At 37.9% G+C, this 16,251-nt stretch overlaps 1 protein-coding gene and 1 long non-coding RNA gene across 13 annotated transcripts in view; one reads left to right on the forward strand and one right to left on the reverse strand.

Moving 5' to 3' along the window:
- The window catches only part of LOC108028871 (putative serine/threonine-protein kinase STE20-like), a 202,768-nt gene that overhangs the window by 178,023 nt on the left and 8,494 nt on the right, over positions 1-16,251 (forward strand). The gene's annotated exons all lie outside the window — the stretch shown is intronic.
- Positions 8,044-9,482, reverse strand: LOC122818502 (uncharacterized). Its single transcript, XR_006367988.2, has 3 exons — positions 8,907-9,482; positions 8,584-8,765; positions 8,044-8,508 (listed from the first exon to the last, which is right to left on the reverse strand). It is a non-coding gene; the product is annotated as an uncharacterized LOC122818502 (long non-coding RNA).

Here is a 16,251-nt window from a genome sequence, read left to right on the forward strand (position 1 = left end):
GGTGCTTTTTGACATATAACCTTCTAAGCTTGGAAATGAAATTTTTGTATTAGTTCTGAAATTCGTTTTATCAAAATCGGACGACTTTATCATATTGTTGTTATTATTTTTATTGTTGTTATTATCGGATGGTCACTTTATTACCGATAACGCTTGTAAAAGCAAAACAAATGTATAGTTGGTAAGCAATTGGGACAAGAGACATTCTGGTGTGAATACTCGAGTAAAACGGTCGTGCCAAAGTTAAGTTCTTTTTCTTTTTCAAATTCAGAAGTGGTTCAAGCCTACACCATGGATAACGTAAATTTCAACGAATACTCAGTGATTCAACTAAAGAAATGGCTTTCCCTATTTGGACTCTCAACTCAAGGCCTAAAATCCGAATTGATGGCTCGCCTCGCTCGATATTCACCCGAAGTGCGTGGCGTGCATGACGTCATCGACGATTCTGGGCAAGGTCTTGAAACCAACAAGGATTCTAGCGAAAATGGAGAGGAAACTACCGACCATGAACTTCATGACGCCGAAAACTACGATCCAGATAATGGAGAGGAAATGTCTTTCGAGAATGCTCTTCAGCAACACGAGCTCCTCACCATAATTCGGCAGTTGTAAGCAGAGGTTAGTGTGCATCGCAAGTTGTTGCAGCAAACGCAGACACGTGGCCCCGCACAACAGCAACAACAACAAGCAGTCGACATTAGCGGTGGCAGCTCCGGCGGTGCGAAAAATCTGTAGCACGAAAACGCATCAGTTGGCAACGCTGCCGATCTGATCGCTTCACTGACCTCGAGCGACAACACGTCGGTTGGCAGTCCTGCCAGCTTGATCGTTTCGCCGACTTCCGACAACAACGCATCGGTTGACAGCCCTGCTAGTCTGAACGTTTCTCCAGCAGTTTTTGCAGCCCCAAACATAAACATTGCAAGTGAAGACTGCCTCAGCAGTTTCCATGTCGTTCGCTAAAGAAGCATCTATTTGCTTTGACGAAAATATGTGTGCTCGCATTGGTCAGCTGTATGGATTGACTGACGACTGCCTAAGGATGTTGTTCATCGCCAAAGTTCAAGGAAAAGCTTACCGTTGGTTACACGGAAACCCTTCTAGGACGCTGGAACCTTTCGAAAAATTGTGTGAACAGCTAATTATGGCATTCGGGCAATTATCATCAAAGTCGGAGCAGCGTCGCAAATTCAATCGATTTGCGATTTGCCATATACTTCGAAGACAAAATGACGTTAGCCCATCCCATCAACTTAGACACAGACGATGGAGCATATTATTGAAGGAGTACAATCAGCAACCTTGAGGGATCAAGCCCGTATTCGCCAACCCAAAACAGATGCAGCAAGCCTTTGCCAATATCTGGCGCTGGGTACAATGAGCTATGCAGTAGGAACTGCAACTCCAAGAGGCATTTTGCAAAGGATTGCCGCAAACTAAAAAGGGGTCCAGGTTCCAGTTTCACCTGTGGAGAAATGCGGCATTTCGTGGGACAATGTCCTCAGAGAAAAGCGCGAATAAGGTTTATACAAATTTTTTTTATTTATTTACCTAATATACCAATAATTGCAGAATGCCTCATAGACTCTGGTAGCGCGATATCTTTTGTAAAGTCTTCTAAAGTCCCCGTTAGACTAAACACCATTAAGTTTAGCACTAAGTATTATGGCACAAATAAGAGCCAACTTAACGTCATTGGAAAAACGTTACGCTTTGTAATAAAGATAGAAATAAAGATTAAGTTGCTGATGAGTCCATGAAACATGATGCAATTTTGGGAAGGGATTTCATAGAAATTTGTGGTTTGATCATTAATCTAGACTAATCTAGTAATTTAAATAAGAATACTGACAACTTGAACTTGTTTTATAAGAGGACTGGTCAACCCTTTACGAATTCGGAACTAGCAAATGAATATTTCACAGATTTCCAACAATATACTACTATGAGTGAGACTGTTAAGGAACAACTGTTAGGGAACGCGACTGTTAAGGGACAATTGTTGAAGGAAGATTTGAAGAAGATATGTTAAACATCCTGGTGATTGATGACATCTTTCCGGTTTACAGCTACGGTAGTGATATAAACTATGAGACCAAATCCAGGTTTGAAAAGAAATGATATATTACTGCAAAAAGACCAGAGATACCACTTACCAGATGTGAAATGAAAAACCAAAGCCATTTAGTTGTTCACCTAGCCGACTATCATACAGTGAAAAGGAATAGCTCCAAAAACTGTTAGGCGAATACAAGAAAAAGGAATCATACAAAATAGCGAATCGGAATACACTTCACCAATTGTTTTAGTAAAGAAAAAATGGGAGATTTTAGATTATGCATAGACTATAGAAAGCTAAACAAAAAATAATAATAATAAAAGACAACTATCCCTTACTTTTGATAGATGACCTTTTGGACAAGCTGGTCAATAAAAGTATATTCTCAAAGCTAGATCTGAATAATGGATCTCACGGAAAATGGATTTCACGTTTTTGTGGATTAATAAAATATGCTTCCTTCTTAACTTCGTTAGGACAGTTAGAATTTTTGAGAATGCCTATGGGCATAAAAAATTCTTCAGCAGTATTTCAAGGTTTCGTAAGCAATATTTTTGACGATTAGATTAGAGAAAATAAAGTTATAGTATATATGGATGACATTATGGTAGAAAGCAAGGATGTAAAAGAACATTTAAAAACTTTGAAAGAAGTATTTGTACGATTACTCAATAACAAGTTAGAATTGCGATTGGACAAATGCGAATTTATGCAATCAACAACAAAATACTTAGGATTCTAAGGAAGGAATAAAAGCTGATGACAGAGGCCTTGATGCGATTAGGAACTTTCCAATCCCAGAAAAAGTGGACAATGTTCAAAGTTTTTTGGACTCATATATCAGAAGATTCATAAAAGACTTTTCTATTTTAGCCAAATCACTGTATGACAAAGATAAAGAATTTTCATTTAAGGAGAGAGAATTAAATTGTTCTCTGAGCCTTAAGGAAAAGCTAGAAGAATCTCCAGTTTTAGCTATTTATGATCATAAAGATGATTTCGAGTTGCATTGCGATGCAAGTTCTTTTGGTTTCAGTGCGGTGTTAATACAAATGAAAGGAGATGGACAATTTCATCCCGTGTTCTATTCCTCAAAGCGAATGACAGAAACAGAGTATAAATACCACAGCTTTGAGCTAGAAACTGTGGCTATTATATACGCTCTTCGCCGATTTCGAATATACCGTCAAGGAAGGCACTTTATGGTAATAACCGACTGCAATTCCTTAACACTTACATTAAATACGGTCGAACCAAACCCTAGAATTGCCGGTGGGCACTCGAACTTCAAAATTGCGATTATGACCGATCGAGAAATAAAATGCAGCATGTTGACGTCCTAAGTAGGTGCCATGTATTGATTTTGAGGCTAATACTTTTGAAGATAATCTGTTAATCTGTCAATCAAAGGACTCAAACATACAACAAATAAGGGATCAACTAGAGAAAAACCAGCTTAAAATGTTTGTAATGAGGACCGGTGTTGTCTACAGAAAAACGATCGACGATAGATTAATATTTTTTGTACCTGAAGAAATGAAGAGTCACATTTTAAATAAATTCCGTAATGAACTTGGACACATTAATGGAGACAAAAAGATAGACGCGATTTTAAAAACTTTGCTTTACCTCTAATGAATTTGAATATTTCCTGTGTAAAAGAGACGTAAAACACATAACTGACACACATCTACTATATGTCCTATGATTGCAAAAAATTTACGGAGTCTGAAAACGGCGCACATTGGGTCACAGTAATTGAGCAAATTGAGTATACACTCAATAACACAGTACACAGAAGTATTCAAAAGTTCCCTACCAAAATGCTATTTGGTGTATAACAGAAGAATGAGATTGATGAGCTTACAGAAAAATTGGAAGACATACAGGATTAAAATGTTGCAGAAAGTTTAAAAGAGATCCGAGTAAAGGCTATGCATAATCAAACTCAAACTCAGATATACAATAAGACTTATTTTGACGATGCAATGAAACAGGCTAAGGATAATACAAAAGGGGGACTACATTATGGTAAAAAAATTTTATAGTACATTGGGGGTGGAAAGAAAACTGATACCCAAAAATAAAGGCTCATACATTATAGCAAAGGAACTTCGAAACGACAGGTTCTTGTTGAAGAATGTTGAGGGCTTCCAATTTTCACGAAATCCATACAAGGGTGTTTGGAGTGCTCAAAACATAGGCCCATGGATAGATAAAAGGAAATCATTGCAATGCATAGATTTAATATAACATGTATAAAAACGTAATAATATTATAAGTAAATCTATATTTTGTCCTAAGAACATCAGGATCATGAGATCCGATACGCAGGATAGCCGAATTGTAGTAAGCTCATCGGATGGTCACATTATTACCGATAACGCTTGTAAAAGCAAGACAAATGTATAGTTGGTAAGCAATCGGGACGAGAGACATTCTGGTGTGGATGCTCAAGTAATACGGTCGTGCCAATAAAGAAAAATGTTGTATCTCCACAATACAGCTGCCATAGGAACAATCGGAAAATTAATGGTAAAATAATATGAAAAAATAATTTCTTCGGTGTTTTTTAACATATAGCCTCCTACGCTTGGAAATAACATTTTTAATTAGTTTTAAATTTCGAATTAAATTTTATCAAAATCGGACGACTATATCATATAGCTGACATAGAAACGATCGATTAATTAGTCGGAAAATATGAACAAATTATATCTTTGTTGTTTTATAACATATAACCTTCTAAGCTTGGAAATAACATTTTTTAATTAGTTCTGAATTTTGTATTAAATTTTATCAAAATCTGTCGACTATATCATATAGCTGACATATCAACGATCGGAAAATTGTTGGGCAAATAATATGAAACAAATTTGACTTATTATCTAATAATATTGGGAATATATATTTTTATATTTTTAAGAATTTCGAATTCAATTGAATAAAAATCTGACTACTCTAACATATAGATGTCAAAAAAATATTCTGAAAAAAAGAATGAAATAATTTTTTTTAATATCTCTGAAGTCAGCAATAATCCTTAAAAATGTTACTAAAGTTGATTGAACTGCAAGGGTATACAAACTTCGGTTTGCCGAAGCTAACTTCCTTTCTTGTTTGAGTTTGGAATATGCGTAAATCAGTATGAACCTGTTTTAATTTGTAGGAAAGATAGCGGTGTAATGGATGAGATGAGGTGAGTTAGCAAAATCATTTTTCTAACATCGCCAGAGTTTCTTTATAGCTGAGTAAGTTAGAAATGTGGATGATATTAAATGTTTTGTCAGTTGGAATATGTCATGTTGATAAATTTAATCTGAAAAATTATGTTTTTATATTATTTTTATGTGTGATTTTTACGTTTTGTGTTTTAATAGTGGTTATTTTGTTTTCTGGTACTTTTTTTAGCTTTGTATCTAGGTGTAAATTCAGTTCCTAGCCATTTACCTAATCTTAAATGGACTTTATCGTTTGGCTTAAAAAGTTTTAATTATTTTTCCCCGATTGTAATACTCGAGGTTGCCTTCTTTTTTTTTTTGATTTTCTGTTTTATTTTTTTCTCTTTTCCGTATATTCTGTTGAACTGGAGATTGTGCTTTTTAAAAAGATTCCTATGGGACTTTCCTCTGTCGATCGATTTATTATAATCCTGAACTGCTCTAAAGATTAAGTCTTTAAATGTCATGCTCCCGTTGCCTTTTTTGAGACACCGCATGATTTCGGGTATGAATGACAAACCTATGTACTTTCTGTCTCTGTCGGAATATGGAATTGCCTTGGCATTTTGTTAGGGCTTAATTTGTTGAAAGTTCTAAGAGGTCTTTTCCTGAATAATCATTATTTTCTAAAAATGTCTAAAATTATATTGTGGGCCTTTGCTTCGATATATATATATATATATATATATTTTTTTTTTTAATATTTGTCGCACGTTTTAATATTTACCGCACGCTGCAGCGATCTCTCACGAGTTCTGGTTTTATTTTAATTTAATTTTCATCGGCCAGTGCATTTAACTTATTGTGATTTTTGTACGCACGATCAACTTTGGAAAATAGATTCCTTGCATTCTTACAATCGCTGACCAAAAGGTGCAAGTTCATTGGATATGCAATTAACACTTACTTTTACTTTTATCAGGGTCTTAATATTATTTTGGGTGTTAACTTACGAGTATATATACATGGCCCAACCTAATAATGACATCTCAAAAGGCTTTACTTTAAATGCAATAAATACACTTGGAATAGACATAATTTAAAACTAAATGATGAACCACTGCAATACAACAATTTAAAATGAATAAGAAATGCAGCTTTAGGATCAGCCCTTACAGATTGTTAAAGAACACCAATAAATAACTTAAAACCAGAATCAACACAATATAATACAAAACCTAACTTTTTTGCAACCAAATTAAATTAAAACCCCGCAAACATTTTCTTTCGTGGAAGGCAAGTGGCACACTTCTTTCCGATGGGAGTCATTTTTGCGATCCGAATGCAAAATCACCGAAATGACTTCGAGAAGTGCCACCGAAGTGGCACATTTCGATTTCGATATCGTCGAAGTCACTTCTGGAAGACACTTGTTAAAGATACCAGAAGAGCCTTGCCCAATTGGAAATTTTGAATAAAAGAATTTTTTTTTATTTATTTTTCTTTTGATAACTTTGACTGTTTGTAGAAGCGGTCGTTGGCATGTCGGAAACTAAATTTTATATATGTCCACCTCCGTTGTATGTCAACGAAATTTAAAAATAAGTTTTTTTTTTAAAAAGGAAATTTAATAAGGAAACAACTATGTTATTTTGCATAGTCAAAATAAAAACAAGAAAAAAAGTTAACTTCGGGTAGCCGAAGTATGTATACCCCGCAGTTATAAGATCTAATCAACGTCAGTGACACCATGTTGAATTGTTGCTAGCTTTAGAGATATTAAAGTCGTCCAATTTTTAAAAAATATAAAATGTTATTTACAATAGTATAGGATAATATGTCTAAAAACCCTGAAGATATATTTTGTTTAATATTATTTTTCCACCAATTTTCCGATCGTTCGTATGGCGGCTATATGATACAATCGTCCGATTTTGATAAAATTGTATTCGAAATTCTGAACTAATTAAAAAATGTTATTTCCCAGCGAAGGAGGTTATATGTTAAAAAACACCAAAGATATAATTTTTATTAATTTTTTCCCCGATAGTTCCTATGGGAGCTATAAGATAAAGTTGTAGATATAGTTGTCCGGCTGGATCCGACTTATATACTACCTGCAATAGAAAGAAAGACTTTAGGGAAAGTTTCAGCCCGTTAACTTTAAAACTGAGAGACTAGTCTGCATAGAAACGGAAGGACAGACTGACAGACGGACGGACAGACGGACATGGCTAGATTGACTCGTCTAGTGATGCTGGCCAAGAACATATAAACTTTATGGGGTCGGAAACGTCTTCTCACTGCGTTACAAACGTCTGACTAAAATCATTATACCCTCTGCCCTCTTCCCTTACCTTTTATATTTAAATATGAGAAGAATCATTGAATGCCCGATTTCACTGGAGTTACACGTGTTATATGCTAAACTACAAAAAAATTCATAAATTACAAATTTAACAAAGTTGTTAACGTTAGGCCAGATAACGATAGGCAAAATTCGATAAACGACTATCGACGACTCGTGAGTACAAAAAGTCTGGTAACTGCTTAAAGTTAAAATTTAAGACTTATAAAATTATGTAACACGCCAAATTAATTTTTTAAATTTAAATCTATTTAGAACATTATTTTTTTAACTTATTTATTTATAAATATCTAAATTGTATTTATTATTTTGTATTTATTTATATATAAGTTAAGACAAACAAACGGTCTGAGTTCGAAAACGACACTGGCCAAATAGCTGAATAAGCAATTGACCGGATGTCGTTGCATAGCCGGCAACCATGACGTATTTGCGTGGCCGTTATGAAACGATCTCGTAACCGTAAGTTGCGGGATTGTCTTGTTTGATTTTATGTTTCAGTTCTTATTCGATTTTGAACAGAGGCACTTCGGCCCTGTTAATAAATAACCATTAAAATAAAACTCCGCCTTTTAATTTTACGAAAAGTTTCTAAATATTAGGCGTAAAAGTCATCGACTATTTTATTGATATAAATCAAATAACATAATTTGTATGTCGTCGGGCCAATTGTTTGTACTGTTCGAAGTGCATAACATTGTTTGAGTAGTATTAGGCAGTTCCAAAATCATTGGATCAAAAATTTAAATAACCTCTTTGTCACATTTTTAGGTCATAAGTGCACAAATAAAGGCATAAAAAACGACACAATATTCAAATATCCTGTAGCATCGATGCAGAATAAGCAGGAAGATGTTTCGCTTCCTGAAACTGTTACAAAGGCTTCATACAAATTTCTCCCATTATTCAAGACTCACCTTTGCAAGACAAATGTATTTAATGTCAAGAAATTATTAAATAGCTTAATAACGCCTTAATTAAACATAAATTACAATATCCAGGCTTCAATAAACATTTTTGTATCACAGCAGATGTTAGTAAGCAAGCATGCGGAGCCGTCTTAACCAAATCACATGATGGTATAGACTTTCCAGTAGCACACGCCTCTCGAACGTTTACAAAAGGCGAAAGTAACATATCAACAGCCGAACAGGAAATAGCAGCAATACATTGGCTGTAAATTATTTGGGACCATATGTATTAAAATAGATCCTAAGCCGTTATCAAATTAATTTTAAATAAAAAATTAAAACGAAAAATCCAACTTCCAAATTAACAAGAAAGAGAATAGATTTAGAAGAATTTAGTAAAGTACCTTAACGAAAAGAGCAAATACCAGGTTTATTAAGAAAAAGCATCGAAGAATTTAAAGTCCATGACCGACAAATAATAATAGTCAGATTTCAAAATAGACAGAACAAAAACTTCGCTCTTACACAATCAAATTTAGATGTGTTAATATATACTGCGTTTATACGATGCCACTCTATCATTGCACGCTTTCAGCCGATTCGTGTGTGTATAAACGCCATTTCGTGAATACGACAACACACGAAAGTTGACTTTGAATTCAGCCTGAAAGCGTGAATTTGTGGTGCGCAACCAACTTAACGCTATGCAGACCAGGGGCAACGCTGTGCATAAAAGTGAAAATCACCATCGACCTTCTGTGCGACCACTCAGTAATTTTGAAAATTAATTTTCCGGTTCTTATTTGCCGATTGTAAATAAAGAATTTTAGTTTATCCATCGCATTGTGCGGTATGTTTACATTTTGTAAAAGTGTGACCAGACTAGAATACAAAATTTTACGCGTCTAGCATCTCTACTGAAAGCAACTCACGAAATTATATGTGTCGTATAAACAGGGTTTAATTCTATATCGCGCTTTTAAGAAATCGTGATTCCTATCGTATATACATAGTAATAGTGACATTGCACTAAACAATATCAAATTGTTCTCTTAAGGGAAGAAAAGATATATGCAAGAATAAATATTTGATTAAGATAAATTTTCCAATGTCTGGAAAAAAGCCGTTATTAAAAAAGCAGCCAATTAAAAATGAATAAAATACTAACAAATTTAATCCAGTGACTACAATAAATAAGGAAATATAGTCCAATATTAGGCGAATATGTACAACTAAAACAACAGTAAAAAAAGACAATATTATTGGGAAAAAAAGGCACGTTATTGATATAAATCAAATTAAATAATTGGCGCCCAACTGGTAATGTTGATTTCCCGCGCTTGTTTTAATATCGCGTTATAAAAACAAGAAATCAACAACGTTGCTAGACCAGCAACGACATTAACAAAGTGACACCGCTAAAAATAAAAAAAAAAAACAACGACAACTACAACTACAAACCAGTGACTGCTGCGCGGAAAGCCTACCCCATTATAATAACTACAAAACGGCGACTGCTGCGCGGGAACTATACCCTATCCTACCCTATAAAATTCTCGTAACAAGTCATGTAAGTGGAGTTCCTTGTAACAATACTTTTTTTAGGTCTGCTAAGCAAATCAAACTAATCAAAAAGGTAAACTGCTTCATTAAATTTTGCAACTTGAAATTAAAAAACATTTTAAGTAAGAACTGTGTTTATTTCTTTTTGCCACATTGTGTTTACAAAAAAAAGTTTTAGCTTTGCATCATTCGTAATTCGACCCGTTGAATTTTTTGTTGTTTTTGCGCTAAGTCGCCTACTCATGAGTTTGATTGTTTTCTTTTCCGTACCCATTCAACGTTCGGGCCGATGAGCTCGCCATTTTCAAGCTACAGAACCCCTCAGCAACATTGCACCGATTCAGAGTCAGACTCTGATAGCCATACTAGAGTTCTTAGAAACAGAATTGTAAAAAGCAAATGTATTCTTGTTGTTTCTTCACCAAACATGGACCCAGAACAACTTAGAACAGTGGTTGAGGCAGCGATTCGCAACGCTTTAGCTGAGCAAGCTGTCGTACACGACGGTAAGCAGAAAGCATTAATTCAGAGAATTAATGAGTTGTCCAACCAAGTAGCTACAGTTCAAATTACGCCGCCCGTAGTTGAAGAATACAAGGCCGTTGAGATTAGCCACTGGATGCCGTCAAATGTCTGCAAGAGTTTGCAGGGGCCCAAGAGTCTTATGTCTCTTGGAGACAAGCGGCGCTAGCCGCCTACGAAATTTTCAAGCCATATAATGGTAGTTCGCGCCATTGGTTGAGGCAATCATAAATCGCCTTGACTTCACATACAGCGACAAGCGCCCAATGCATGTCATTGAACTTGAGCTTGGTACATTGAGGCAGGGCAACATGCCACTGCTTCAATATTATGATGAGGTAGAGAAAAAGCTCACACTGTTGATAAACAAAGTCAACATGAGTTACGAGTCAGCAATAGCTGAGGGCTTACATAACAAATTCCGCGACGATGCGTTGCGAGTTTTTGTTTCGGGGCTTAAACGCAACCTCACAGATGTACTTTTTGCTGCGAAACCTAAAGACCTACTTCCGGCTTTACCCCTTGCTCAAGAAATTGAATCAAATCACGAAAGGTACGCTTTCGCGGCTAACTTCGCTAAAAGTTTAGAAGAAAAAGACCACAAAGCGGAACAGAAGACTCAAGGGAAAGACCCAAAATCAAACCCGAAGCAGTCCAAGTCCCCACACTTTAAGCAACCGCAGGGTAGCAAGCATAAAGCAAGCCAAATAACTCAGACACGCCGAAGCCAATGGACATAGACCCATCCTCGTCCAAATTTCGGCAACTAACGGCGTTTTCAAGGCCAAGCCCCTCGGGTAATAACTACACCCAAAACCAGAAACGTTCCGCTTCTCAGCGCATGTCTGGACAAGGTCAGCGACAGAGAGTTGATCATATTACGCCAGACACATCACAGGCACAAACATTTCCCTCTTACAATGAGGCAGCCACGTCAGCCGTCAGCAATATAGACAGCGACGCAGATTCAGACCAAGATGCGGTCAATTTTTTAGGGGCGAGTCCCTGGTACCGTTCATTCAACGCAGAGTAACAGGGGTCAGCAAAAAATTTTTAATCGACACGGGCGCTGCAAAAAGCTACATAAAGCCATTTCAGCAACTAAAATACATTACCCCTGTCGATAAGCCATTCTCGATTTATTCAATCCATGGCTCAAATAAAATAACAAAAAATAATACAAATCTTCGGCGTAACCGCCCCATTTTTTGTACTAAACAACCTGTCGACATTCGATGGCATTATAGGTCATGACCTGCTAGCTCAAGAGGGAGTCGATTTGGTGGGCTCCAAATGCGAGGCCATCCAATATCATAAATGCGTATGCGATAACCTCACGACGTCGTGCGTCAAAGCTAAATTCGCACAGATGCTAAAGTTCCGGGTCAATGCCTTTGCTGACCCAGACGATGCATTACCGTTCAACACTTCGGTTGTAGCAACCATACGAACGGAGGACGCGGAACCTATATATTCTAAGCTATACCCTTACCCTATGGGTGTGGCCGTTTTCATTCGATTCAGAGTTAAAAAACCTCCTTAAAAACAAAATCATACAAAAATCCAAATCACCTTATAATAACCCAATTTGGGTTGTTGACAAAAAAGGTGTAGACGAAACGGGTAACAAGAAGAAGATTTCAGAAAACTGAACTCAAAAACCATTGCGGATAAATACCCAATGCCAAACATATCAATGATATTGGCGAACCTCGGACAAGCGAAATACTTCACGACACTAGACCTGAAGTCAGGCTACCACCAGATAACTCTGGCGGAACGTGATCGCGAGAAGACCTCGTTTTCTGTAAATGGAGGCAAGTACGGGAAGCATCTTCCAAAGAGCCATCGACGATGTGCTCCGTGAAGAAATTGGCAAGACATGCTACGTCTACGTAGATGACGTCATAATCTTCTCAAAAAACGAAAGCGATCATGTCAAACACGTTGACGTGACAAGAGAAATCAATATCTACACAGACCACCAACCTCTAATTTTTGCAGTTTCCGAGGGTAACCCCAATGCAAAGATAAAGCGTTGGAAAGCCCGGCGCCCGATTATTCTAGAAACCCGGGAAAGAAAACCACGTAGCTGATGCATTATCACGGCAAAACCGATAAGCCAATAAAGTGCTTTAGGACTCAGATCGTGATTGAGGAGGCAAGGTACCCTTTAACTAGGAGAGTCATATTGTTCCGAGAAAAAACTCGGCATACTCTTCATTTCGTTGACAGGGAATCTTTATTTAGGGAAATTAAGGTTGCAGTTGACCCCAAAGTGGTCAACGCGATCCATTGCGACCTCCACACCCTCGCCCAGATTCAAGATGAACTGGTTCGAACATTCCCAGCAACGAAATTCCCACATTGTAAGAATATAGTCGCCGACATCTTCGACATCAATGAGAGAAGGGAAATCTTGACGGATGAACATAATCGCGCCCACAGGGCTGCACAAGAGAATGTCAAGCAGGTCTTAACAGACTATTATTTCCCCAAAATGACAAAGAGATACATTGAATTGTAAGGTGTGTCGCAGAGCCAAATACGACAGACACCCAAAGAAACAGGTACTAGGCGAAACGCCAATCCCTTCACATACGGGGGAGATGTTACACATAGACATATTTTCCACTGATAAGAAATTCTTCCTCACTTGCGTCGACAAGTACTCCAAGTTCGCTGTAGTTCAGCCCATGCCGTCGAGAACCATTGAAGATCTGAAGCCAGCAATTCTTCAATTGATGAATTTCTTCCCAAAGGCTTAGACAATCTACTGTGACAATGAGCCCTCATTGAACTCACAGACAATCTCAACAATGCTGACCAACAGTTTTGGAGTCAACATTGCGAATGCTCCACCGTTGCAGAGTGTTTCGAATGGGTAGGTAGAGCGATTTCATAGTACCTTGCTAAAGCTTGCTAGGTGTCTAAAAATCGACAGGAAAATAAGTGACACAGTAGAAGTCATTTTGTTGGCGGCAACGGCAAAATAAGAAAGGCTCAAAACGCGCTAAGGAGCAGAGAGAATGCGTCGCGGCAGAATAGAGTCTTTGAATTTGGCGAGAAAGTATTAGTTAAGTCCAACAGAAGGCTGGCAAACAAGCTGACGCCATTGTGCGAAGAAAGAGCGGTAGAATCGGACCTGGGGACCACGGTCCTAATTAAGGGGAGGGTGGTTCATAAAGACAACATATAATGACCCCCTTTCTTCTCCTTTTTTTTAGCCACTAGGCATTTATATTTTTTAAGCCACTAGGCACCTACTTTTTTGGCCACTAGGCACGCTAGTATTAGTTAGTAATAGTTTTGTCAGCCACTAGGCGCATTTATGTTTAACCACCTTGGCATAAGTTTCTTTCAATCTTCCATTTGGTTGTGGGTAACCTCTCTAAGAAAAAAGAAAAAAAAACTAAAGTAAATATAAAACACACATTTCACCCTACAGGTTTGAAATCATACTTGTCTTTTCTTTGTCGCTGGCTTCGGCGCACATCACCGATTACTCGCACGCCAATTACATCCCCACCATAGATGGGCAAGTCCTGGTTTGGGAAGAGTATGCTTATGTAAAACATTCCGCGAACCTGTCGGAGTACGAACGAGTTGTAGAAGAGACAGTCAAGCTCATTGACGTTTTTCCACAGTCTCACATAAAGAAGCTCCTGGTCGTAGATACGGTGCATCTGCAGGACTTGCTAGAGGCCTTGGGTACGCACCAAAGGGTCGCGAGAAGCATAGACTTCCTAGGGTCCATACTAAAGGCTGTGGCAGGTACACCTGATGCAGGTGATTTAGAAAGGACTAGGTTCACAGAGATGCAACTGATAAACTCCAACAATAGACAAATAGAAATAAATACTAGAGCTCAGGACCAAATTAATAAACTAGCCTCCACAGTCAACCAAATTTTAAAAGTAACTCAAACTTCACAAATCGACACAAGTCACCTGTATGAAACTTTGTTGGCTGGAAATAGAATGTTGTCGATGGAGTTGCAAAATTTAATGTTGGCTATTTCACTTGCGAAAGCTAACATAGTTAGCCCTAACATTTTAGATCACGCAGACTTCAAATCAATTTGGTTAGAGGAACCCACCAACACCCCGATAGGTGACCTAATGTCTGTCTCGTCCGTAAAAGTTCTTCAGTCCCCTGACTCATTGCACTTTATTATTAAATTCCCCAAAGTCATATTTATTGCGAGATTCAGCCTAGCGACCTGGAGGCGATCACCGAGGTAGACGAGGCGATTATCATAGTCAACGATAATCCAGCAATGATTCAAGTCGACAACGGTACCGAGATCAGAGTGCTGGGCACGCACCTCATCACCTTCAACGACAGAGCCAGAATCAGCGGGACACTATTCGTCAACCACAACAACGCCCAGAGTAGAGTCCCTGGGATCGTCAACTTCCCTTCACCGCCAGCCAAGATATTCTGAGCCTCCCGTTCCTTCATCGATTAAATGAACGAAACCTGGAGGAGATCGTGAAATTCAAGGAAGAAGCCGGAACGCATCGCATCTACAACGTGGCGTTCTCCGTGGCGGCTGTATGTTGCGCGCCTGTCACCTGTCGGCGCATCATCACTGCGAGAAGGTCTACAAAGCGGCTGAGGGACGTCGTTGCGGAGATAGAGTCGGCCGAGGGCGGCCTTAACCTCGAGGGGGGGAGTAGTTAAGACAAACGAACGGTCTGAGTTCGCTGACCGAATACGACACTGGCCAAATAGCTGAATAAGCATTTGACCGGATGTCGTTGCATAGCCGGCAACCACGACATATTTGCGTGGGCGCTATGAAACGATCTCGTAACCATAAGTTGCAGGACTGTCTTATTCGATTTTGAACAGAGGCACTTCGGCCCTATTAATAAATAACCATTAAAATAAAACTCCGCCTTTTATTTATACGAAAAGTTTCTAAATTTCAGGTGTAAAAGTCATCGACTATTTTATTGATATAAATCAAATTAAATAATTTATACATGTTCTTTGTGAAAGTCCTTCAGTACAGTAGGTAGACTCCATAAATGATAAAACTTAAGACAAAAATTTCAAATACAATGTTCCATTAAAATGAATTCATCTGAGTAGAGATTCGTGTTGGGAATGAGAGGACTTAAGCGATGTAGTACGACCCAGAACAAACAAAACAGAGCTGAGAGATGTTTCCGATGGATGATTAATGTTGCACTCATGGTTGGAAGGACTACAATTATAGCCGTGTAGTCCAGTCCAGAAGTTCAATCCGTCGTGAAAATTGCCGTTGTCAGAGTTTAAAATTCCGTTTTATGTTTGCTGTGTCTGCTGCGTGGAAAACATGTTGGTTGTTCCCTTCCCTTGGATATTCGACGACTACCTGGCAATTGCACTGCGCGAGAAGCAGGACAATCACATACGGGTAATGTGCACAACTAGCTTGCCCATAAATAGCTAAACGTAATAGGGTAAGGGTAATTATCGCGTCCTCCTTTTTCCCATTATTATTTTTTTTAATTTGTTCTATCATCTAGAAGTGTCTCAGAAGTTACTATTTCGCGATCGCGACCCTTTTTTGCTTTTTCCTAAATGTGTTCTATCGTATTTATCGGCCAGAAATGACATAAATGCGTAATATCGTTTTACTGTCTTCCAGAAGTTACTAAGAGGCGAAAAAAT

This window comes from Drosophila biarmipes, unplaced genomic scaffold, assembly GCF_025231255.1.
Source record: "Drosophila biarmipes strain raj3 unplaced genomic scaffold, RU_DBia_V1.1 ptg000007l, whole genome shotgun sequence".
Classification (NCBI taxonomy): Eukaryota; Metazoa; Arthropoda; class Insecta; order Diptera; family Drosophilidae; genus Drosophila; species Drosophila biarmipes.